The sequence below is a fragment of the Sapajus apella genome, unplaced genomic scaffold (assembly GCF_009761245.1).
Source record: "Sapajus apella isolate SASKATOON/1434 unplaced genomic scaffold, GSC_monkey_1.0 scaffold26, whole genome shotgun sequence".
NCBI classification, from domain to species: Eukaryota; Metazoa; Chordata; class Mammalia; order Primates; family Cebidae; genus Sapajus; species Sapajus apella.
Genome location: NW_022436966.1, coordinates 24,822,293 through 24,845,031, shown reverse-complemented (window position 1 = coordinate 24,845,031; position 22,739 = coordinate 24,822,293). Strand labels below are relative to the sequence as shown.

Here is a 22,739-nt window from a genome sequence, read left to right as displayed (position 1 = left end):
CTATCCTTTCCCCATGGCCCTGAGTACATGATGTGGTGCCAATGCCTGTTTAACCCTGTTGGCAACATATTTTACCTCCAAGCACTTCTGAAACTCCACTTTCATTCTAACTATGAATGCTTTCCTTTGCCTTCTTTTCTCATGGCTTTGCTCACTGTTTATTAAAGAAACTAACCTCAATAAGTGAGTTAATGAAAGATGGAATAAACCTTACCAATTTCTCCCTTCTTAGGTGACATTATACATTTGTAAAAGATGTGATAGGGAGTCAGATCTTCACCCAAGAGGAGCACTCTCATTACGTGAATTTTTGTCACTTTTATGGTCCCTTTCCCAACACTTCCCTTGATTACTTGAACAGGTCCTTATTAATTCTGCTATTCCTACACCTAGAACTTTTCTTATGTAATCCTGCCATGGGAAGCCTCTATTTTTACTCCATGCCAATCTTAAAGTAAGAATTAGAATATGGTAAAATCCCTTCAAAAGAAAACCCACCCTTCAAATATTTATAAGCAATGGAGATTTTACTGAAGATTTTGTAAAAAAGCCAAGGGAGGGCTTTATAAACCACACCTTACAGCACACAACTTTATTAATACCCTCTTCATTTTTCTTCTCTCCCGTGTTCCACCAGTGGGGTGGGGTGGGTAGAGAGTTTTCGATGTTTTCCCATAGAGGAGCCAACTCGCAGATCTTCCCCTATGCACTGCTATTCCCCTTCTCTCATTTCTTCACTGCAATAGTCCCTACCCAGACTTTTGGCCTGAGAATGAGTGCCTCTCAGCCAGTACATCAGACTAGGCAGTCCTAAAAATAATGGATATTTGCAAATAAAGTTCTGTTCTGTGAACAGATTGGGGATTGATAAGGACTAGAAAGGAAGTGGAAATGGTATAAGTATTATCATGCAACACGAGGAAGATGAACTCTTAGGTGAGGAAATGTGCACATCAGCTTAAAGTTATATTTACGAGATATGGGAATTTTTATGTTAGTATAAAGAAGAAATTAAAAATAGAAGTAAAAGGAAAATGGAAAACCCCTAAATTCATGTAATTATTTGCTTTCTTAAATTATTGTCAATTTGGTTTAGTCTTCGTTCGAATAAGACAGCACAACAAACACACGTAAAATCAATTAATTGATTCAGCAAACATTTGCTGGTGTGTATTATATGCCAAACAGTGTTCTAAATGCTTGCAACACAACAGTGAAGCAAATAAATACTGCAGCCCCTGTGAGACTTATGTTTTAGTAGGGGAGACAGAATTAACCAAAATATAATAAATATACTACATAATGTGTTGAAAGATGATGGCTGTACAAGAAGGAAAGGAGATTGAGATTCCTGGGTTGTGGTTGCAGGTATTAATAATTTGCAGAATTAAATAAGAAGGGCAAGGCAAGCCTCAATGAGTAAGTAAAATCTGAGGAAAGACTTAAAAGAGATAAGAGGGTTAGCAAAGCAGGTATCTGGGGGAAGAACATTCCTGGCAGAGAACATGGCTCATCTGGCAGGCTTTATCTGGTATTGTCAAGAAAAAGCAGGGAGGCCAATGGTGTCGGGAGGGGTAGTCAGATCAGTAAAACTTTATAGGCTATTACAAGGACTTTGGTATTATTATTCTGAGTGAAATGGGGAGCCATTGAGGAGTTTTGACTTGAGGGGTGACATGAACTGATAGATTTTAAGAGGATCACTCTGGCTGCTGTGTTAAGAAAATATTGCTTGGGGACAAGACTAGAAGTAGGAAGTTAGGAGGCTATTCAAGAGAGAGGCTATTCAGGTGAGAGATGACTATAGCTTTGACAAGGGCGGTGGCAGTAGAGGTGGGAAGAAAGGGTCAGATTCTAGACATATGGTATTTTGAAGATATGAAAGGAGCCAAGGATGGCTCCAAGGTTTGGGGCTTATACAACCAAAAAGACAGACTGAAGCAATTGACCATCATTACTAAGAATGCCTTACTCTAAATAAAATATAACACCACTGTGGAGCAAAAAGTTGCATTTCTTATAATATAATTTGAAATCTCTTTAATACTCACTGCCTTCCCTGAACATTTAGCCAGGATTCAAACCCAATTTTGTCTACGTTGAGGGCTTTTAAAAAACTGCACATATTGTCTCTCCACTTGACTGCTAAGTAAGGAGGGACCAGGGAAGGGATATCAAATTTAACATTTTTTTAAATCTCTAAGATACATATATATATATATATACACACACACACTTTAAGTTCTGGGATACATGTGCAGAATGTGCAGGTTTGTTACATAGTTATACATGTGCCATGGTGGTTTGCTGCACCCATCAACCCATCATCTAGGTTTTAAGCCCCACATGTATTAGGCATTTATATTAATGCTTTCCCTCCCCTTGCCCCTCACCCCCCCAACAGGCCGTGGTATGTGATGTTCCACTCCCTGTCTCCATGTGTTCTTATTGTTCAACTCCCACATATGAGTGAGAAAATGTGGTATTTGGTTTTCTGTTCCTGTGTTAGTTTTCTGAGAATGATGGTTTCCGGCTTCATCCATGTCCCTGCAAAGGGCATGAACTCATTCTTCTTTACGGCTGCATGGTATTCCATGGTGTATATGTGTCACATTTTCTTCATCCAGTCTATCATTGATGGGCATTTGGGTTGGTTCCATGTCTTTGCTATTCTAAATAGTGCTGTATGTTTCTTTATAGTAGAATGATTTATAATCCTTTGGGTATACCCAGTAATGGGATTGCTGGCTCATATGGCATTTCTGGTTCTAGATCCTTGAGGAATCACCGCACTGTCTTCCATGGTGGTTGAACTAATTTACACTCCCACCAGCAGTGTAAAAGTGGTCCTATTTCTCCATATCCTCTCCAGCATCTGTTGTTTCCTGACTTTTTAATGATCACCATTCTAACTGGCGGGAGATGGTATCTCATTATGGTTTAGATTTGCATTTCTCTAATGACCAGTGGTGATGAGCTTTTTTTCATATGTTTCTTGGCCACATAAATGTCTTCTTTTAAGGAGTGTCTGTTCATATCTTTTGCTGACTTTTTGATGGGGTTGTTTTTTTCTTGTAAATTTGTTTAAGTTACTTGTAGATTCTGGATATTAGATCCTAGTCAGATGGATAGATTGCAAAAATTTTCTCCTATTCTGTTCACTTTGATGATAGTAGTTCTGCTGTGCAGAAGCTCTTTAGTTTAATTAGATTCCATTTGTCAATTTTGTCTTTTGTTGCAATTGTTTTTGGTGTTTTAGTCATGAAGTCTTTGCCCATGCCTATGTTCTGAATGGTATTGCCTAGGTTTTCTTCTAGGGTTTTTATGGTTTTAGATTTTACATTTGAGTCTTTAATCCATCTTGAGTTAATTTTTGTATAAGGTGTAAGGTATGGCTACAGTTTCCATTTTCTGCATATCACTAGCCGGTTTTCCCAGCACCATTTATTAAATAGGAAATCCTTTCCCCATTGCTTGTTTTTGTCAGGTTTGTCAAAGATCACATGGTTGTAGATGTGCTGTGTTATTTCTGAGACATCTGTTCTGTTTCATTGGTTTATATATCTGTTTTGGTACCAGTATCATGCTGTTTTGGTTACTGTAGCCTTGTAGTATAGTTGGAAGTCAGGTAGTGTGATGCCTCCAGCTTTGTTCTTTTTGCTTAGGATTGTCTTGGCTAAATAGGCTTATTTTTGGTTCCATATGAAATTTAAAGTAGTTCTTTCCAATTCTGTGAACAAGGTCAATGGTAGCTTTATGGAAATAGCACTGAATTTGTAGATTACTTTGGGCAGTATGGCCATTTTCATGATATTAATTCTTCCTCTCCATGGGCTTGAAATGTTTTTCCATTTGTTTCCTTGAGCAGTGGTTTGTAGTTCTCCTTGAAGAGGTCCTTCATGTTGCTTGTAAGTTGTATTCCTAGGCATTTTAATCTCTTTGTAGCAATTGTGAATGGAAGTTCACTCATGATTTGGCTCTCTGTCTATTATTGGTGTAAAGGGATGTTTGTGATTTTTACATGCTGCTAAAGCTGCTTATCAGGTTAAGGGGATTTCGGGGCTGAGATGATAAGGTTATCTAAATATACAATCATGTCGTCCGCAAACAGAGACAATTTCATTTCCTCTCTTCCTATTTGAATATGCTTTCTGCTCTGATCTTAGTTATTTCTTGTCTTCCACTAGCTTTTTGATTTGTTTGCTCTTGCTTCTCTAGTTCTTTTAATTGTGATGTTAGGGTGTCGATTTTAGATCTTTCCTGCCTTCTGATGTGGGCATTAAGTGCTATAAATTTCCCTCTAAACACTGCTTTAGCTGTCTCCAAGAGATTTTGATATGTTGTCTCTTGTTTCTTATTGGTCTCAAAGAACTTATTTGTTTCTGCCTTAACTTTGTTATTCACCCAATGGTCATTCAGGAGTAGGTTGTTCAGTTTCCATATAGTTGTGTGGTTTTCAGTGAGTTTGTTAATCCTGAATTCCAATTTGATTGCACTGTGGTCTGAGAAACTGTTATGATTTCGTTCTTTTGCATTTGCTGAGGAGGATTTTACTTTCAATTACGTGATTGATTTTAGAATAAGTGCTATGTGGTGCTAAGAAGAATGTATATTCTTCTTAGAATGAATGTTGATTTGGGATGGAGAGTTCTGCAGATGTCTATTAGGTCCACTTTGTCCAGAGCTAAGTTCAAGTCCTAAATATCCTTGTCAATTTACTGTCTTATTGATCTGTCTAATATTGACAGTGGGTGTTAAAGTCTCCCACTATTATTGTGTGGGAGTCTAAGTCACTTTGTAGGTCTCTAAGAACTTGCTTTATGAATCTGGGTGCTTCTGTATTGGGTGCATATATATTTGAGATAGTTAGCTCTTCTTGTTGCATTGCTCCCTTTACCATTATGTACTGCCCTTCTTTGTCTTTTTTGATATTTGTTGGTTTAAGGTCTATTTTATCAGAGACTAGGATTGCAACTCCTGCTTTTTTTTTTTTTTTTCCATTTGCATGGTAAATATTTCTCCATCCCTTTCTTTTGAACCCGTGTGTGTCTTTGCACGTCAGATGGGTCTCCTGAATACAGTACACCAATGGGTCTTGACTCTTCATCCAACTCGTATCTTTTAATTGGGGCATTTAGCCCATTTACATTTAAGGTTAGTATTGTTATGTGTGAATTTGATCCGGTCATCATGATGCTAGCTGGTTGATGCAGTTTCTTTATACTGTTGTTGGTCTTTATGTTTTGGGTTGTTTTTGCTATGGCTGGTACCACAGCAAAACCGGTTTTTCCTTTCCATGTTTGGTGCTTCCTTCAAGAACTCTTGTAACGCAGGACTGTTGGTCACAAAATCCTTCCGAATTTGCTTTTCTGTAAAGGATTTTATTTTTCCTTTGCTTATGAAGCTTAGTTTGGCTGGAAATAAAATTGTGGGTTGAAAATTCTTTTCTTTAAGACTGTTGAATATTGGCCTTTACTCTCCTCTGGGTTGTAGGTTTCTGCAGAGAGATCTGCTGTTAGTCTGATGGGCTTCCCTTTGTAGGTAACCTGATCTTTCTCTGGCTGCCCTTAACATTTTTTACTGCATTTCAACCTTGGGAGAATCTGATGATTATGAGTCTTGGGGTTGCTCTTCTTGAGGAGTATATTGGTGGTGTTTTCTGTATGTCCTGAATTTGAATGTTGGCCTGTCTTACTAGGCTAGTGAAGTTCTCTTGGATAATATCCTGAAGTGTGTTTTCCAACTTGGTTCTATTCTCTTCATCACTCTCAGGTTCACCAATCAATTGTAGGTTTGGTCTTTTCACATCGTCCCATATTATTTGGAGGCTTTGTTCACTCCTTTTCATACTTTTTTCACTAATCTTGTCTTCATGCTTTATTTCATTAAGCTGATCTTCAAATCTCTGATATCCTTTCTTCCACTTGATTGACTGGGCTATTAATAGTTGTGTATGCTTCACAAAGTTTCTGTGCTGTGTTTTTTTAGCTCCATCAGGTCATTTATGTTCTTCTCTAAACTGGTTATTCTAGTTAGCAGTTCCTGTAACCTTTGATCAAGGTTCTTAGCTTCCTTGCATTGGGTTAAAACACGCTCCTTTAGCTCAGAAGAGTTTGTTATTACCTACCTTCTGATGCCTGCTTCTATCAATTTGCCAAACTCATTCTCTGTCCAGTTTTATGCCCTTGCTGGAGAGGAGTTACAATCACTTTGAGTAGAAGAGGCAATCTGGTTTTTGGAATTTTCAGCATTTTTGTGCTTGTTTTTCCTCATCTTCGTGGATTTATCTACCTTTGATCTTTGGGCTAATGACCTTTGGATGGGGTTTTTGTGTGCGTATCCTTTTTGTTGATGTTGATGTTACTGCTTTCTGTTTGTTAGTTTTCCTTCTAGTAGGCAGGCCCCTCTTCTGCAGGTCTGCTGGAGTTTGCCAGAAGTCCGCTCCAGAACTTGCTTGCCTGGGTCTCACCAGTGGAGGCTGCAGAACAGCAAAGATTTCTGCCTGTTCCTTCCTCTGGAAGCTTCATCCAAGAGGGACACCCACCTGATGCCAGCCAGAGCTCTCCAGTATGAGGTGTCTGTCAATCTCTGCTGGAAGGTGTCTCCCAGTCAGGAGGCAGGGGGTCAGGGACCCACTTGAGAAGGCAGTATGTCCCTTAGCAGAGCTCCAGCACTGTGCTGGGAGATCTGTTGTTCTTCAGAGCCAGCAGGTAGGGATGTTTAAGTCTGCTGAAGCTGTGCCCACAGCTGCTCCTTCTCTCAGGTGCTCTGTCCCAGAGAGATGGGAGTTTTATCTACAAACTCCTAAGTGGGGCTGCTGTCTTTCTTTCTGAGATGTCCTGCCCAGTGAGGAGGAATCTAGAGACACAGTCTGACCACAGCTGTTTTGCTGTGCTGCAGTGAGTTCCACCCAGACCGAATTTCCTGGTAGCTTCCTTAACGCTGTGAGGGGAAAACCACCTACTCAAATCTCAGTAATGATGGTCCCACCAAGCTCAATTGTCCCAGGTTGACTTCAGGCTGCTGTCCTGGCAGCAAGAATTTCAAGCCAGTGATTCTTAGCTTGCTGGGCTTGGTGAGAGTGGGACCCGCTGAGTGAGACCACTTGGCTCCCTGGCTTCAGCCTCCTTTCCACGGGAAGTGAATGGTTCTCTTGCTGGGGTTCCAGGCACCACTGGGGTACAAAAAAAAATCCTGTAGCTAGCTTGGTGTCTGGCCAAAAAGTTGCCCAGTTTTGTGCTTGAAACCCAGGGCCTGGTGGCATAGGCATGTAGGGGAATCTCCTGCTCTGCTGGTAGCCAAAACCATGGGAAAAACATAGTATCTGGGCTTGATAGCACAGTCCCTCATGGCTTCCCTTGGCTAGGGGAGGGAGGACCCCAGCCCCTTGCACTTCATGGGTGAGGCGATGCCCCACCCTTCTTCTGCTCCCTTTTCATGAGCTGCACCCACAGTCTAACTAATTCCAATGAGATGAACGGGGTACCTCAGTTGGAAATGCAGAAATCACCTGCCTTCTGCATTGGTCTCACTGGGAGCTACAGACCAGAGCTGTTCCTATTTGGCCATCTTGCCAGGTCCTCATCCCTAAGATTTATTGAATAGTAGGTTTGGTGTTTTTGTTAGCAGTTAGTATAGCTTTAAATGTAGCTGTGTTTTAATGAAGTTTCATCAGTCTCCTTCCGGCCCTGGATGCTTTCTTTCTTTCCTTTCTTTCATTTTTTTCCTTTCTTTCCTTTCTTCCTTTCTTTCTTTCTTTTGAGACGAAGTCTTACTCTGTTGCCCAGGCTGTGTGCAGTGTCGCAATCCCAGTCACTGTAACCTCTGTCTTCCAGGTTCAAGCAGTTCTCCTTTCTCAACCTCTCATGTAGCTGGGATTATAGGAATGAGCCACCACACCTGGCTAATTTTTTGTATTTTTAGTAGAGATGGGGTTTCACCATGTTGGCCAGGCTGGTCTTGAACTCCTGACCTCAAGTGATCTGCCTGCCTCATGCTGGGATTACAGGAGTGAGCCACCATACCCAGCTGCTTTATTGTTAAGCTAAAAAAAGTGATCTATATCAGTGATTCCCAAGTTTTTAAAAATTTGTAATCTTTCAAAACAGGACATGTCTCATCCCTAACATGGATTCATTGTGGTAGTTCTCAGTGAGACGGTGCTAGAAGACAGCATGGGAGTTTAACAGAGCCTGGGCCTAAAGATTCTATTACTTCTGCTCATTCTGTTAGATCAGTGGTTTTCAAACTGTGTTCTTGGGGTAACACTGAATAGACATGCCTGGGCTTTTCCAGCCCTTCCCTGCCTTCCAGCATCCTCACATCTTCAATCAGAACAGGTCTACTTTGATCTATTTTATGGATTGGGCTTTATGAAAGATTTCATTCAAACCAAATGAAACAAAATAATGACTGTTCCATTTTAAATCATCTGAAAACTACTGTATTTGGTGCTTCTCTTACTTTAATGTATACAGAATTCACGAAAATTCTCTGCTCGACCAAATCTTCTCCCAACATATTTGTACACTTAATTGTAAAGTCCATTTTTAGCAAAGAACTCTGTTAAGTCAGTTTAGCAAGAACCTCCCCCACCTTTAGTATCTGACTGGATTCCTCATCCTCCACTATCCTCCAGAGGATGTCTGATTATCCTGGCCTGTCTATAGCACAAGAAACCTACTTAGGTCAGGTTAGCCAGAATCCTCCTTACTGCTTTATGTTTGCTTTTAGCAATTTTCCATCCACTGACTCTTACCTGCTCCTTGGCTATAAATTCCAACTTGTCCTTGCTGTATTCTGAGTTGAGCCCAGTCTCTAATCCCAACAGCAAAGTCTCGTTGCAGTGGTCCCTATACCTATCACGGAGGTCTTGAATAAAGTTTGCCTTATCATGCTTTAACGAGTGTCACTGAATAACTTTTTCTTTAACAGAATCATCTATGGGATTTTTTTTTTAAATGCAGGTTCTTATTCACTGGGTCTGGAATGGGTCCAGGGATTTTGCATTTCTTTTTCTTTTTCTTTTTTTTTTTGAGACAGGGTCTCCCTCTGTCACCCAGGATGGAGTGCAGTGGCATGATCTCGGCTCACTGTAATCTCTGCCTCCTGTGTTCAAGCTATTCTCTTGCCTCAGCCTCCCAAGTAGCTGGGACTACAGGCATTTACCACCATACCTGGCTAATTTTTCGTATTTTTAGTAGAGATGGGGTTTCACCATGTTGATCAGGCTGGTCTCGAACTCCTGAACAAAAGTGATCTGCCCGCCTTGGACTCACAAAGTGCTGGGATTACAGGCGTGAGCCACTGTGCCTGGCCATGAACCTTAGGGTTTTTTAAAATTAATATTTTTCTACTCACCAAGAAAACTGTTGCTTATCAAAGATTTCTCCACAATGATCTTAAATTTACCAAAATAGTAAATTCCAGATTTTGTTGTCTCCTCCCTGACCAAGTCTCAGTCTATCTGCCTTCTTTCTATTTATGTCTCATTTTCTCTCTCTCTCTCTCCCTCTCTCTCTCTTTCCCTCTCTCTCTCTCTCAGGTAAACAATAACCTTCTGGACATGCATTTAAAAATCTTTGTACATTCAGCAAATATTATGCCTCAGCCAGTTCATCTCAGCAAGAGCTACGCAGGGAGGGTCTGGGAAATTTGCCATAAGTAAGTTATTTAAAGGCAGTTATAGGTGACATGTACTCCTAAATTTAGCATCTTAATGAATTTCTCCAGAGTAAGAAGTCACTGTCTTGCACCCTTTCGCCCTGTGTAAAAAATTTAGCATACACCTGAGACTGATTATTTTCTTTCCTGTGTTAGTCTACAACCCGTTCCTTTCTCAACATACTTCCTCACCCACTGATTCTTCCCAACGTTATCCTTTTTTTGGAAAGACACATAGGGGTTATCTACTTTAAGAGCTTCCATTACCAGAGCTGACTCCCTGAAAATCTTTATACAGTTCTACACCTCCACATGACCTGTCTACTGCAGGGTCAGCAAACTTTTTCATTTCTTTTTCTTTTTGAGACAGAGTCTTGCTATGTTGCCCAGGCTGGAGTGTAGTGATGCAATCTTGGCTCACTGCCACCTCCGCCTCCCGGGTTCAAGTAATTCTCCTGCCTCAGCCTCTCAAGAAGGTGGGATTATAGGCACACAGCACCACACCCAGGTAGTTTTTGTATTTTTAGTAGAGACAAGCTTTCACCATATTAGCCAGGCTGGTCTTGAACTCCTAACCACAGGTGATCCACCCGCCTCGACCTCTCAAAGTGCTGGGATTACAGGCATGAGCCACCATGCCTGACCAGCAAATTTTTTCTGTAAAAGTCTCCATAGTAAATGTTTTCAGCCTTATGGTCCATTGGTTCTCTGTCTCAGTTGCACAACTCTGTCTTTGTAGTGCCAAAGCAGCCATCGATAGTATGTTAATGAATGTGTGTGGCTATGTTCCATAAAAACTTTATTTACAAAAGTGGAAGGCAGGGCCACAGTTTGCTGACCCCTGATCTACAATCATGTAGAAGCTGCATCAGTCTATTACAGCTCCTGGGAATTTGGATTTGGGACCCTGAGGCTGTATTAGGTAGTAACTGTAGGTTGCTAAGCAGGAAAGTTAGACAAAGCGGGTTGGTGGCAGAGCTGGAAAGCCAAGGCCCGTATCTGGGACAGCCATAATGGACTACATGTAAGCATATAAGTGAGCAGAGAGTGAAACAGACACACAAAGAAATGCCAAGACTAGATGATGAGAGAAAAGGGAGAGTTCTTGCCATTTTGGCTGTGCTTCCCACAGTTGTGTCTCACATAATCCCTGCCTATTTTTATATTCATTTCTCCTTTACTTTAGCCAGCTGGCATGAGTTTCTGTTTCTTGTAACCAGATAATCCTTAACTTGAGCAACCTTTTATATTCCAGACAGTCCAAATGACTGGCAGTTCTCTCACTTGAATTATAATGCTCTTTCTCCACTAGGCTTTGCAGATATGGTTCCACCCCTCTTCCACCATGCCCATTCCTACTTCTACTCCATATTCTTCTCTCTTCAATCTTTGTTCAGACATCTCCCAGGGCTGAGTTAGGCCTTGATTCCCATTACTACTTATGTAAAGCTTTACCACTGCACTTATATACTACAATTATATTTTCTGATTTGCTTGTCTGTAGTTTTAACTACTGTTTTCACCTCTGTTCTAAGTACAGGGCCTGGAACATAGTCGGTAGTTACTAAGTTTATTTAATGAATGAGGTAAAGGTACATAAATTATCTGTAAAATAGGGAGAGATTCTAACCAGCCTGAAGGCTCAGGATCCTCTAATATCCTTACCAGCTTCATGAGCCAAAACAGAAATAACACAAACTAGTGAATTTCTTCATATGTAAAGGACTATGGAAAAGTATTCCACATATTCTTACACTTAACCTTGCTAATAGTGATTTTTTTGTCTGCCTGTTTTATCAGTAATTGAATATGTTAACATCTCCTAAAATTCTGGAGTTTTTATTCCTCATAGTTTTGTAATATTTGCTTTACATACTTTGAGGTTATGTTCTTGGAGGAATACAAATTTAGAATATTTTTATCTTCCTGGAAAATTAAATCTTCATTATTATGAAGAGTCTCCCCTTCACTCCATCAAGTACTTTTTGTCTTAGTATCTACTTAATTTAGCTATTCCAGCTTCCTTTTGTTAATATTGCATGGCTTAGTTTTTTTCTAGTCTTTACTTTCAAACTTTCTGTATTTTTATGTTCTAGATATGTTTCTTGTAAACAGCATGTGGTTGGGTTTTTATTTTTGCCCATTCTGACAGTCTGCGGTAGTTGGTTAACTCAATTAGTAGCCCCAGGTTTATCCCACTTCCTAGTATTTAGACCCTTATGTAGTTTACTCTTCTTGACTCTAGGCCTGAAATTTCCTTTATCTGATAGACTGTAACAGAAATGATAGTGTGTTAGTTCTAAGCCTGATCTTCTTGGGAACTATGAGCTTGCTATCTTTCTGGAGAGACTACATGGATGGGCCATGTGGAAAAGAAGTCCAAGAACTACTCGTAGAAAAACCAAATAACCCAATCAATTGTGAGAACCAAGGCCCCACACATATGATATCAGACAAGATGTTCTAACCCCTGGGCATTGGATCCATCCCAGCTGAGGTGCTAGACATGTGGACAAAAAAGCTATCTAGAACATTTCAGCCCCAGTAGACATTACCCAGAGAAGAAAGTGCCTTCTCCATTATGTCCTATTGAAATTTCTGACCCATAGAATCAGGAAAAATAATAAAATGCTTTTGATTTTAAGCTACTAAATTTTTTTTTTTTTTTTTGGAAGACAGGGTGTTGCTCTGTTGCCCAGGCTGGAGCACAGTGGTGCAATCATGGCTCACTGCAACCTCTACCTCCTGGGTTCAAGAGATTATCTTGCCTCAGCCTCCCAAGTAGCTGAGATTACAGGTGCCCACCACCACTTCCACATAATTTTTGCATTTTTAGCAAAGACAAGGTTTCACCATGTTGGTCAGTCTGGTCTCAAACTCCTGACCTCAGGTGATCCACCCACTTCGGCCTCCCAAAGTGCTGGGATTATAGGCGTAAGCCACTGCACCTGGCCATTTGGTACATTTTAAGTAGAGATGGGGGTCCGCCATGTTGGCCAGGCTGGTCTTTGAACTCCTAACCTCAAGTGATCTGCCTTCCTCACCCTCCCAAAGTGCTGGATTTACAGGTGTAAGGTACTGTGCTGGGCCTAAACTACTAAATTTTGAGGTAGTTTGTTACATAACAATAGGTAACAAAAACAATCTTTGTCATTAAATTAGGATCTGTTTTCATTTAGTGTAATCAGTGATATATTTGGGTTTATGTCTACCTTCTTATAATAGCTTTCTATTTGTTTTATTCAATGTTCTTATTTGTCTTCTTTTTTTTTTTTTGAGACGGAGTTTCACTCTTGTTACCCAGGCTGGAGTGCAATGGCGCGATCTCGGCTCACCGCAACCTCCGCCTCCTGGGTTCAGGCAATTCTCCTGCCTCAGCCTCCTGAGTCGCTGGGATTACAGGCACGCGCCACCATGCCCAGCTAATTTTTTGTATTTTTAGTAGAGACGGGGTTTCACCGTGTTGACCAGGATGGTCTCGACCTCTTGACCTCGTGATCCACCCACCTCGGCCTCCCACGGTGCTGGCATTACAGGCTTGAGCCACCGCACCCGGCCCCTTATTTGTCTTCTATCTTGCGTTTAGATTATTTTTTATTACTCCATTTTCTCACACTCTCAAAGTAGACTGGAAATTGCATAGTGTGATGGTTTATTTTATGAATCAACTTGGCAGTGCTACTGGTGTCCAAATGTTTGGTCAAACACTATTCTAAATGTTTCTGTGAAAGTGTTTTTTGGATGAGATTAACATTTAAATCCATGGACTTTAATAAAGCAGATTACCTTCCATAAGGTGGGTGGATCTTATCCAATGCCTTAATAGAACAAAGACTTATCTCCCATGAGCAAGAAGGAATTCTGCTAACAGACTGCTTTTGGACTCAAACTGCAGCTCTTCCTTGGGTCTCTAGCCTGTTGTTCCACCTTACAGATTTTAGGCTACTAAGCCTTCACTTCTTCTCTGAAGAATCCTGACTAATACACATCGTTTCTTATTATTTTCTCAATAATTATTCTAGAGATTGTGTGATGCATTCTTCACTTATCAGAGTCTAATATTAATTATAACTTTTTCCATGCTCCTAGAAAATGCACTGATTTTAGAATTCTTGATTCCATTTACCTTCTCCTAACATATACTATTATTTTGTGCGTGTGTGTGTGTGTGTGTGTGTGTGTGTGTGTGTGTGTGTGTGTGTCTTAAGAGAGAGGGTCTCCGTTGCTCAGGCTAGAGTGCAGTGCAGTGGTGTAATCATTGCTTACTGGGCTCAAGCAATCTTCCCACCTCAGCTTCCCAAGAAGCTTTCCACTACAGGCATGAACCACCATGCCTGGCCAATTTTTTAATTTTATGTAGAGATTGGGTCTCACTATGTTACCCAGGCTTGTCTCTAACTCCTGGCTTCAAGTAATCCTCCTGTCTCAGCCTCCCAAATTGCCGGGATTACAGGCGTGAACCACCATGCTCAGCCTATTGTGTATTCTGAAATACAGAAGACATGCTTATTATAGTCTTATATAGTCAGTATCAATATTCATTTAGATTTACCCACATATTTATCATTTTTATTGATCTTTATTTCCTACCATATCTATGACCTTATAACTGGGATCATTTACCTCCTGCCCATAGAATGCTACTGTCAATACTCTGTTTTGTTCCTTCAGAAATTCCTTAATTTTACTTTCATTCTTAAAAAAATATTTGTTTCAGTCCTTTAAAGTTATCATTCCATCATTTTCTGGCTTCAGCTATTTCTATTAAAAAGTCAACTGCAAGTCTAATTTTCTTTCTTTTTTTTAAGTACTCTCTTTTCTCTGACTGCTCTTAAAGTTTTTTCTTTTTGTCTTCAGACTTTAGCAATATTTTCATGATGAGTCTGTATACCAGCTGTGTGAATTAAAAAAAAAAATCCAGATGGAAAGTCATTGGTTCAAACATTATTTATGCTCAATACCTTTCCCTTTCCTTTTGGAATTTCATTTACGTTAATATTAACCTTCCTTACTATATCTTCTATGGGTTCTATATTTTTCCAACCTTTTTCCTTTTTGTATTTCATTCTCAATATTTTCTTCTGACTTACCTTCTAGTTCACTAATTCTACCTTTATCTGTGCCTAATATGCTCTTATATCCATCATTGAGTCTTTATTTTCAGTTAGTAAATTTTTTTTTGTTCCAAAATATTCATCTAGCTCTTTTTTCAAGTTTCTAGTTGTCTGCCCAAATATTTAATCTTGTGTTTGATTTATCTGAACATAGTAGGCATTGTTATTTTTAAATCTGTACCTGATAATTTCACTCTCTGACTCCTTTGGGGTCCGTTTTTGTTTTCTGTTGTTTCTACTATATTTTTTCTTATTTCCTTATGTAACTGGTTTTTTAAAAAATTGTGTAGTAGGCATTGTGTTATCTAAATTATATGTGGAAATTATTTGAGGCCTAGATAATATTATTTTACTCCAGAAACGATTTTAGTTTGGTTCTGCCATGTGCTTGTGGGCATGAACTCAAAGAAATTACCCTAATCCAGTTTCAAGGTTGAGGTGATCTAAAGCTGAGCTACAGACTCTCCTTTTATGATGTAGCCTTTTGAATTCCTTGTCCAAAGCAAGGGGTCTTCAATAGAGTTCACCTCTTTCTCTCTTAGTATGCCCTGAACTCCAGTCTCTGTTCCCCATTCCTGCTTATCCTCTCAGCAGCCCTCTATGGAATGGACAAATGGACTGCCATCATTCCCCAGACCATGGTCTGGTAACTCCTCATTAACTTTTTAGCTCTCTAATGCCTTCAAGCTGATATCATTTATATTTTGTTGAGCTTTTCTAGTGTCCTCAGCAAGAGGATTGGTCCAAATTACAGTTCATACCAAGACTTAAAAAAAGGTAGATATCATTAAATACAGGTAGTTGCTTTTAAGAAATGCATTGAAAATGATCCGTCAGGAAAAAATTAGACTTTTATTCATAATTCTAACCTTTTAGCCCAAATGGCAGACCAGTATTTAGGAACATTATATACTAGTCCTGGTATCATAGAATTTGGGATTTCTTATTTTATTGACAAACATTATTGAACATCACTACTGAACCCAAAGCTATTCTAAGAAATTGTATCATAGAAAAACATGGTTCTTGACCTCAAGGGGCTTGAAGTCTAGACTCCTTATTGACAAACTGATTATTTTTAGAACCATCAATTCATGATCAAAAAGTCTTTTGTTGAACTTATGCAGCATTATACAATGATCAATACATTTAAAACATAAACACATATTTGAGCTTCTATCACTTTTTTAGCCTAAGCATGGGGGCATTTTAAACAACATACTTTCTAATGCATTTGTCTTCCAGTAAATTTTATCACTGAATATGTTCCTTTGACATAATTTGGAGATAGAAAAATACTAAGCTTCACAAGAGTTCTTAAATGCTGTGATCTTTTTCCTAGAGTTCAGTTCTGGTTTCCTAGCCTTTTCACTCTTACAAACTCCTGCGAAAAGCTATTCACTCTGAATCATCATTATCTTTAATCAGGGCTTTTCCTTGGTAGATGTTCAAAGTCCTCTAAAAATGCCTGTAGGTATACTAGTATCCTTGGATTGTAAACTAAGGGCATAACATATCTGCTGAGACCTGAGCCTTACTCACAAAGATTATTTAAATATGCCCAGACTTTCTGGGTTGAATCAGTTGGTAAGGATCAGGAGAGAGAATTTAGTGAATGAGGGTGCAGTAGATTAATTATTTGATCTTGGGCAAGTTACATAACTTTTCTGGATTAGTTGTCTCATGATGGGTTGAGTTCCTAAATGACACATCTCTGAAGTATCTTCCAGTTCTCAAATTCTGTGATTCTTCTACAGCTGAAGAGGACTGCTTAGCCACTTGATGTTAATATAGATGGATGGCTGGGCATGGTGGCTTACGCCTGTAATCCCAAAACTTTGAGAGGCGGAGGCAGGCAGATCACCTGAGGTCAGGAGTTTGAGACCAGCCTGGACAGCATGGTGAAACCCTATCTCTACTTATTTTACTGACAAACATTATTGAACATCAATATGTTCAATATGTATTTTGTAAAAATACAAAAATTAGCCGGGTGTGGTAGCGCCCTCCTGTAATCCCAGCTGAGGCATGAGAATCACTTGAATGTGGGAGGTGGAGGTTGCAGTGAGCCGAGATTGCACCACTGCACTCCAGCCTGGGTAACAGAACGAGACTCTGTCTCAAAAATAAATAAATAAATAGATGGAGTAAGAGCAATGAAGATGAAACATAATTAAAGTTCAATATATCAAGTAAGATATTAGTAAAATAATTTGTAAGAAGATTAAGATATGTTAGTGGCCACTACAACAATGGCTGGCAGAGATAAAACAAGACTGAGGTGTGAGGAGGCTGTGGCTCCATCTTCTTTCAATCTTCCCTTCCTTCTTTCCCCTGCCCCATCTCTACTATACCCCCCTTCCAGGAATTTCCTTCAACATGTCCATATGAGTGGGCAACAGTGATTGCTCTGAAGGCAGAAGTCACAGCAACTTCTGCTCCAATTGAAGCACATTGTACATTTGCCTTGTGGCATCCGAATGCAGCTGTGAGGCCCTGCAGGACAGTGCAAGGAAAGACAAATGGAACTGGTAGATGACTGAACAAATTATATGAATGCAGTGCTTCATCTGTGGAATGATGGGATCAAATGTTTACTTTTTTTTTTGAGACATAGTCTCTCACTGTTGCCTGGGCTGAAGTGCTGTGGTGCGATCTTGGCTCACTGCAACCTTGCCTCCCAGGTTCAAGCGATTCTCCTGCCTCAGCCTCCTGAGTAACTGGGATTACAGGCACCCCCCACCACACCCAGATAAGTTTTGGTATTTTTAGTAGAGACCGAGTTTCATTATGTTGGCCAGATTGGTCTTGAACGCCTAACCTCCTGATCCACCTGCCTCGGCCTCCCAAAGTGCTGGGATTACAGGCGTGAGCCACCATACCCCGCTTACATTATAAAAATGTGTTCTGATGCCCATAATTCTTCTGTAGCTGTCAGCCCCACACCTGACTTATTTTATTGTCAGCAGGTAGCTTGTTTCATGCAAAGCTCACCTTATACTCAGAGCCTGGGCACAAAGTGAACATGCTCAGTCAGTATTCGGGCTTTTCCTTTAGACTACTCAACACCGTTGTGAGATAGGTATCACTACTCTAGTTTTTGAAGAGATTGATAAACTCAAAAATTTAATTATCAGGATCATATTCGTAGCAAACTAAAGCCTTAGTGCTGCCACTTCTCATATATTTGATGGGTCATTTTTCTAAGCCTCAGCTTTCATATCTGTAAAGTTTCTACTTCTAAGCATCAGTTTCCATATCTGTAAAGTTTCCATGAGTTAGATAGGGTTGACATATTTAGTAAAACAAAACAACCAGAAAGTATATACCAAACAAGATATTCTTACATTTAAAAAACTCTCCATTTATCTGAAATTCAGGTTTAAATGGGCACTCCTGTATTTCATGTGGCATGGCTATGTTGTCATTACGGATATGACAATGCATGCTAAGTCCTTAGCTTCTGTAAATTCTATGCACATTAAATTTTGAATTTGATCCATAAGTCTTTGTTTCCCTACCGCAAACACATTGACTTATTTCCACAGAACATTTCAGTTAAGAGAGAGTAACACTACTTTAAGTTACAGCAATGCTTTACCGTTCCTAAAGCGCTTTCAAAGCCTGGCCAACGGCTGAAGCCTGTAGCGGAAACCCACATAACTCGGGGTGTCGAGAAAGGTCTCCACAGCCCGGGCACACGCAGCTAGGGCCGTCGGGCCCTGCGGCAGCCTTGCCCCGCCCCGCGCCTCCTCGGCCACTCAGCGGCCGCGCCGCGCCGCCGCTGCACTCCTATAGGTCCTTCCCCGGACAGGCGAGGCCTTTCCATTTTCCCGCTTTCCCCTGCCCTGTTCTGCCCGAAACCCGCACCGGCTCATAGCGCCTCCGCCCTGCCTTCCGTGTGAGCCCCGCCCTTCCGGACCCTGGATTTCACCCCCTCCCCAGCCGCCTTGCCTGGCAGCCTGCCGGATCCCAGGCCCGTCCCTTCGGTAGGAGGTGGGCGGGAACAGGGAGCGGCCGGCCGAGCCCCCTTCCTCTGGGTCGCCGGAGGCGGGACGGGAAGGAGGGGCGGGGCTAATCTCCTTGGCGCCGCGTTGCCATGGCAACGAGGAAGGGGAGGGAGGAGGAGGAAGCGAGCGGGAGGGGGATGTGGTGCTGCCTGGGCCGCCACTGCAGCTGCCGCTGCCTGCTCGTTGCCGCGTCTTCCCGGAGGCGACTGCTGGAAGCTACAGGGAACAGCTGCGGTGCTCTGCCATATTGTCTTCCCCGGCCGGTCCCTCGCCTCTTGGCCGGTCGGCCGAGCTGACGGTGAGTCCCGGGCAGAGCGGTGCCTTCCCGGGCCGGCGCCGCTCGCTGACCGCGCTCCACGCCCCGGCCCGCGTCGCCGCTTCGGGGAGCGGAGGCAGCGCGAGCGACCGGCGCCAGGCGTGGGGCGCGGAGGCAGATGTCCCGTGAGAAATTTGTGCCGGCGCGGGGGTGTCCCCGGCGCGCGTCTCTGGTGGTGTGTGGGTTCCTGGGGGTGTCGAACTGAGGGGAGTGTGGCTCGTGAGGAGTTAGGAGTTTTTTCTGAGAGGTAATGATCTCACGGGAGGGGCTGTCGAGCGGCGGAAACCGCCGCGAGGGTGTCTTCCTCCGGGAAGGCGTGGAGAGGTCCCCCGAGGACCCTCAGGGCTCGGCTCGGGGCTGGAATCTGCTGTTAGGGAAGTACCCCAAGCACCTTGGAGTCTTTGCAACGCCCCCTCCTCCGGCTTGAAGTGGAGCGAGACGTGCCTGGCTTGGAGTCTTCGTCCGGCCCCGGTTGGGATTGGTTGGGCCCCGCCAAGTAGTGCCCAGGGAGGCGCCGGGGGCGGCCGGACGCTGTAATGGGCAGAGGCGGGTCCCGGGTATGGGGGTGGTTGACCCCGGTGCCCTCTCGCTCTTCCACCGCCCTCTCGCCCCTCCACCGCCTCTTGGGCCTCGGAGGGAGCTAATGTTTTAGTGCTGCAATATGGACACTTCCTGTTCGCCACCTCCTTTGGGGCCGTGGTTACCTTTGCCCTCCAGTCCTGTCTTTCCTGGCAAGGTGAGAGGTCTGCGGTGGGAGAGGCCCTTCAGCCTTCCGAGTTTGCTGCACTGCAGCAGCAGCCTGTGTGGAACTCGGATGGATGGTGGTAGTTAGGGGAAAGCAGCCCATGTGCTCAGTGGTCCATCCTCCACTCTTACTTAACTCCACCCCCTTTTGCACCTTTGCAACAAGCCTCTGTTCTCACCGCAGCTCTTGAGAGTTGGGGTGTCTGCTTCGCTAGGGAGCCACACTCTCGCAGTGTCCTTGCACTGGGTTTCTGCTTTACAGTCTCTTCATTTTCTCCGTACTGGGGAAAAAAAAGAGCCTTAGCGTGCAAAGAAATGACAGAGACTTTCTTTCTCCTACCCGATCTCCGAGGTGAGGGGAGGAGGGCAGTTAAGTGTTTCCAGGTTACTTGAAGCTGTTTCTCCTATCTTTTTTCTGATTGTGACAGCCACGTGGCCGGCTGAGTGTAATAGAGTGCTCTAGTGGCACTAGGGGCTGAGGTTTCTCTGGTAGCCAGGGGCTTTGTGACTGTGCTGTCGCTTCGCATGTACATTTATCTTGGTGCTTTCTTAGATGGCGAAGAGGAGGAAGCTGAACCATTCATGCCTATACCTGTTTCATCCGAATCTTAAGACTTACCTCTGTTACCCTGCAGTTCTTCTAAGGTGTATATTGGCGTGTTGTTTTGTTTGTTTGTTTGTTTTTGCCGTTCTCTGCTGTTTTGATGATCTATCTTTAAAACCTCAGTATTATTAGATACCATCATAGAATAATAGAATAGTACATTATGTAGTTTGCCAACTCTGGAAAAAAAACATTACTTGAATTTCAAAACCATTAATCAGAGATTCTGATGTAATCAGAAATAATCGCATTATCTGGAGGATTTCTTTTTGACAGTTTTAGAAAAATCTTTTTTTCTTTTAACCTAAAAATTATGATCTAAACGTAAGTAAATAAAATTACCTGTGAAAATACTTTTTTAGGGATGAAGTAGTGATTTATGTGTTTGTGTACTTTTTAAAGCTTTTTTTGGAAAAATGTGAAGTTAATGTGAATGTTAACATGAACAGATTTTAAGAGAATGAAATATAGTTTTTAGAATATATAAAAGTAGAAGATCAAAGAGTTGAAGATACAAAATAAACCTGGAGAGTTTGCAAAATTTTAGAGAATTTAAGGACAATCCTTGGTTACTAATACATCATTTCATTTTGTGAATGCTTTGGTAGATTTAAATTATTTCTGTAACGTGTGTTTTTATTTGAATTAGTTTTACTTGAAGAATGTTAAATCACAGGAAGCATTTAAAATCTGCACAAGAACTGTATAGAGAAGTTATAGCCACACCATTTTACTGGAATTTTAATTACCCCATAACAATGGTGCTCAATCAGAGAGGTTAATAGATAAAGATATTGAAATGGCATCTAGGCCTCAGGGCAGAAAAAACAATACAATTGAGAAATGAGTATATGTGCTGAACACTGAGAGCAATTTTTAGTTGAGAAAGAAAAATAAATGAGGTCACAAAATACTTATATAAGGCTAAGGCAGAAGTATCTTCTGAGATCAGGAGTTCAAGTCCAACCTGGACAATGTGGCAAGACTTCCATCTCTTAAAATAGGGTTGCTCAGCCAGGTGTGGTGGCTGGTGCCTGTAATCCCAGCACTTTTGGGAGGCTGAGGTGGGCAGATCACCTGAGGTCAGGAGTTCAACACCAGCCTAGCAACATGGCAAAACCCTGTCTATACTAAAAATACAAAAATTAGCTGGACCTGGTGGCACAGCCTGTAGTCTCAGCTACTCGGGAGGCTGAGGCAGGAGAATCACTTGAACCTGGGAGGCAGAGGCTGCAGTGAGCTGAAATCAGGCCACTGCACTCCAGCTTGGGTGACAGAGCAAGACTCCATCTCAAAAACAAGCAAACAAACAAAAAAAAGGATTGCTTGAGCCCAGGAGTTTGAGACCAACCTGTGCAACTTGGTGAAACACCATCTCTACTTAAAAAAAAATTTTTTTTTTTTTTTTTTTGAGATGGAGTCCCACTCTGTCCCCCAGGCTGGAGTGCAGTGACATGATCTGGGCTCACTTCAACTTCCTCTTTCCAGGTTCAAGCAATTCTCCTGTCTCAGCCTCCCAAGTAGCTGGGACTACAGGTGCCTGCCACTAATTTTTTTTGTATTTTTAGTATAGACAGGGTTTCACCTCATTGGTCAGGCTGGTCTTGAACTCCTGGACTCGAGTGATCCACCTGCCTCAGCCTCCCAAAGTGCTGGGATTACAGGCATGAGCCACCATGCCGAGCATATTAAAATTTTTTTAAATAATTTTTAAAATAATATAAAACAGGAAGTACCAAAAACATAAGCTGGAAGATAACTCGCTTATACATTCTTAGTTGTGGGATCCAGCTCTCAAAAGAAAACTTTAAAAAGTACTTCACAAAAAGGACTTAATCGTATTCTTAGGGCAGCATATTTAGCTGCTCCTTGTATGTGTGTGTATTTTTTGTTGCTTGTGGATTGTTGTCATTTTGGTAATGAGTTTTACATAAATTCAAAAAGAGCCTCCAAAAATAAAGTTTTGATGGCCCAATGCTTTACTGATTTCTCAGAAAAGAAATCTCAAATCTTAGGTTGAAGAGGTTATAAGCATGCATGGAAGAAAGTTTACAATGTGAGGATACAATTAGAACTGAAAGTGTATGATGTAGACAGGTGCCATAAGAATTAAGAGAGGGAAACTGAGACTTTAGAGGGCTCGAGTAGAGAAGGGAGACTTCTAGGAGAAATTAAGACTCTTGCTTTCTAGTGTCTAACCGTCATGTTACTCCCCTTGATCTTCCTGAAAACTGTATCACTCTAATGACCAATGCCCTGTATATCAAGCATGAATACCAAATTTATTC

The 22,739-nt window shown here is 41.7% G+C and overlaps 1 protein-coding gene across 2 annotated transcripts in view; it reads left to right on the top strand.

Annotated features, from left to right (window-relative positions):
- The first annotated feature begins 18,943 nt into the window (after nt 1-18,943).
- The window catches only part of FOXN2 (forkhead box N2), a 69,087-nt gene continuing 65,291 nt past the window's right edge, over nt 18,944-22,739 (top strand). The window contains exon 1 of one of the 2 annotated variants that reach the window (XM_032292176.1): nt 18,944-19,085. The gene's annotated coding sequence lies outside the window, so the exon portion shown is untranslated. The remainder of the gene's footprint in view (nt 19,086-22,739) is intronic. The other variant, XM_032292177.1, reaches the window with a different exon arrangement.